Source organism: Apaloderma vittatum, unplaced genomic scaffold (genome assembly GCF_000703405.1).
Source record: "Apaloderma vittatum isolate BGI_N311 unplaced genomic scaffold, ASM70340v1 scaffold10602, whole genome shotgun sequence".
In the NCBI taxonomy this organism is placed as follows: domain Eukaryota; kingdom Metazoa; phylum Chordata; class Aves; order Trogoniformes; family Trogonidae; genus Apaloderma; species Apaloderma vittatum.
In genome coordinates, this window is record NW_009701905.1 from 4,036 (window position 1) to 7,602 (window position 3,567).

The window sequence follows — 3,567 nt, forward strand, 5'->3', positions numbered from 1 at the left end:
TTCCTAGGTGCAAACCACCACCATGTGCATCTCTGTGAGTCTGAGCGGCTTCGTCGTGCTGGGCTGCTTGTTCGCGCCCAAGGTGCACATCATCCTCTTCCAGCCCCAGAAGAACGTGGTCACTCATAGGCTCCATCTCAACAGGTTCAGTGTCAGTGGGACCGGGACCAACTACTCCCAGTGTAAGTAACAAAACTGCAGCTTTTTCATAAGGATATGGGTTTGCAGTGAGTTTGGGTAAAAACAAAATGATATTTTCACCAGCAAAAAGACCTTTATAGGCTCAACAATGTACCCCATGGAAGCATCACTTTGATTGTTTCTAGAGAGTAAAACTCTTCTCTCTCCCATGGGAATCAGCTCAGAGCCTGCTCTGAAGCTCACCGAAGTCAACAGAAAGCTTTGGCCGGGCTCTGACTCCAGCCCAATGCACAAAGCAAGTAGAGCCTGTCGCTTGCTCTCACTCGCGCAGCAGGGACAAGAACAGATAGCCCTGGAGTATTCCTGTCTTAAAGACAGGCCAACAGGACCTGGGCCACACGCAGTGTGCTCTCAAAGGCTGCTATCATACGCATTATAAGACAAGGCTCCAAGTCTGCAGTGAACACATACAAGGGATGCCATAAACTGTATCTGTGTTGTAAGTGCCACAGCAGGAGAAGCAATACTGGTTGCTCTGCCTCTCTCCTTTCCTTCAGATTTAGTCTCTTCAGCCTAAGCAAATTCACATCTATGATCTTGTTTTGAGGCTGTGTGAGATGCGCAGAGATTTTTTTTTTATTTGAAAAGAAAAAAAAAGTATCTCCTGTATGCTTGCTGGTTTTGGAGTTCTTCCTGTCAAGCTTAACTAGTCAAGGATGGGAGCACAGAGTACCTTGGTTACAGAGCTCTGTGGACAGCAAGTCTAAACTGGAAAAATAATTGAAAAAGCACACTACAGCTCTAAAGTGGCAAGGAGTAAGAAACAGAGGAAAGGGGGGACACAGAGCAAGGCTTCCTTGGAACTTCACACTAACCTAGCCTCAGGCTTTTGAGTACCACCTAAATTTCAAAATTGGCTTGAAACCTTTGGCACTTCAGATTTCAAACTAAATGTAGAGGGAACTTGGGACTGTGCTGTGTATCACATTGACAGGGATTAGGAGGAAAAGGGGTTCCAGCCATCTCTGGCTCTCCCACCTCAAATGGTACCATGCATCAATGCCCAGAGTCCCTTAAAAAGACATCAGCCATGTGAGTATACATGTCCCCCATGTCAGCAGAGTTGAGACTGCATCCAGCCCTGACACAAGAAACCAAAACTCCTTGCTATTTTGGAAAACTTAAAGCAAAAGAGATGAGGAAGCCCTAAGTGCCCAAAGTGCACTCTCAAAAGCCCAATGGATTTCAATAACCTTTAGAAGTTTGGTCATTTGATGAAATGTTGAGTCCCTTGAGATTATTTTCATTACTTATGAATTTTGTTTAAGTTGCCTTTCCAAGTTTTTTAATTCTCCCATACCATGGAATAAACTTAGGCAGGAACCATTTTGATTCACGGATACTTTTGTACAGGATTGCACTTTTTAATTTGGTATTTTATTATAAATACTGGATAATGCATGTGTGTACACAGGCATGTATGTAACTGAAGGATACCCTCAATGCACATCTTTACATTAAAACCTACCTTTTAGCTTTAAGACATTAAGTGTAAAAATACATACTTATAATCTCTTGCTGCTACACTGTTTAGAAAGGTGGCTGCAGTTACTTACTTTTACTGCTTACACTTCACTGAGCAATGACTGCTTGTTTTTGTTGGTCTTTCTGGACTATGGCAAGATATGGTCCTGGAAGTAGGACTAAGATATCCACAACACACAGAGGAAAAAGCCCTATTTTTTTCCATCTAGGTCAATAATTTAGGAAAATAACACTGGGAATTCACTTTCTATCACAGTGCCAATATTTTTATGAAGGAAAATTTTCCCTTACTGCTTTCCATTTATTTGTAAATTATTTTAAATACTTTTTCTTTTTTTCTATTCTTAATTGTTTAGTCATTTGTAAACCTCTAAAAAGGTTGTCATCCAAACTGATTCTAATCCATGTCTAAAATATTCCTCTTATCAGTCCTGGGGCTGCCAGCTTGTTTTTATTTTGGTCTCGATAGAGTTATCATCAGTCAGAAACTGATATGAGACTGATCAAAATTAGCTCCAGGGCATCCTAGTAACAACATCTAAAAAGCCAGTTCTTGTTCATAATCAGAGCTTTAGAGGACAGGAATACCCAAGGTGCTCGAATGGGCAGTGTGCTTCCTACCTCCATGGATTCCAGCCTCCATAGCATCTCAGGGCTGCCACCACTTCTTCACTCCATCAGTCATTAATGCCATGAGCATAGCAGGTCATGAACAGTGAGCGACTCTCACACGGTTTTTAACACAGTTCCCTGAACCATGAGAACTGGTCAAGCACTATGAAAAAAAAGTGACACCCGTGATGCTCTTGGGCAGCGTTAAGTGTTAGCTCCAAACACATATCACAGTAAAAGCAGTGGAGCAAGGGCCAGAGTCAGTGGTCGGCTGCACAAGCTGCAGTGTGGTGATGGTCCTGAGAGATGAGCTGAGCACCTCACGTGCTTATCTGAACACAGCTCCTCTTCTTTGTTACATGCTCTGCAGAAAGCAAGTAGGGGTGAACGATTGACTGCTAAGGAGACATCTTTTAGAGGCATGGAGCTTTAATCATTTTCGTAGCTGAAGATGTTGATCCGAGCTGAGGAGAGGCAGGATATAGGTGCACTTAGGTGTGTGACGTGCCTGAAATATATCTGTACACATTTATTTGAATCTGGGAATTCATGTTTGGCAGACTGCCTAAGTTCTACTTCCCCTGCAGTGTTCCTACTGTTGGAATGTTCCCCAGTTTTCCCGTGGCCTCTTTTGTGGGCTTGGCAGAGATAGTTCCCTAAGGTAGGAGGTCAGCATTCATAAAACCTCCCAGAGAGCTTGACTGATTTACGCACCTACATGATTCAGGTGGCACTTTTACACCCAGAAGGTGTCATTCATCCAAGTTATGCCCACATGGAGAGTTGCACACAGATGTGTGCCCCTTCAGTTGTCATCCACAGGGGCAGAAAAAGGATTGAAGCTGCCCTTTATAGCCAGGTTGATGAATTTTCAAAGAATTTATTTTTCCAGTCCTTGCTCCAAACTAGTCTTGATATATGGCATTTATATATAGCATTTATTGTGATGTTCCTGACTGTGTAGGCATGCTGTAAGGTGCCCACAGCAATGCTGGGCTCTTGCATGTTACCTCTGGTTCTTTGCTTTGCATTACCAAAGCAAAATGAAGGACTGCCAGGAAAGAGGACATCAAAAGCATAAATTGCAGCCAAATCAAGACTTCTGATCATGCCACACGTGTTTGTCTTGGCCTCAGCACATGGCAAAATGGACCTGAAGTGTCTCTAGCAGATCCAGCAATATCTTAGGAACCCCTTTGGCTGCTGCTGTAAGACATGGCATGAAACCCAGAACCCTGCAGGGGCAAAGACTAACATTGCTGAGGTCTG

The 3,567-nt window shown here is 43.3% G+C and overlaps 1 long non-coding RNA gene across 1 annotated transcript in view; it reads left to right on the top strand.

Annotated features, from left to right (window-relative positions):
- The first annotated feature begins 7 nt into the window (after positions 1–7).
- Positions 8–3,567, top strand: part of LOC104281357 — a 6,100-nt gene continuing 2,540 nt past the window's right edge. The window contains exon 1 of the long non-coding RNA XR_717885.1: positions 8–182. This is a non-coding gene — a long non-coding RNA (uncharacterized LOC104281357). The remainder of the gene's footprint in view (positions 183–3,567) is intronic.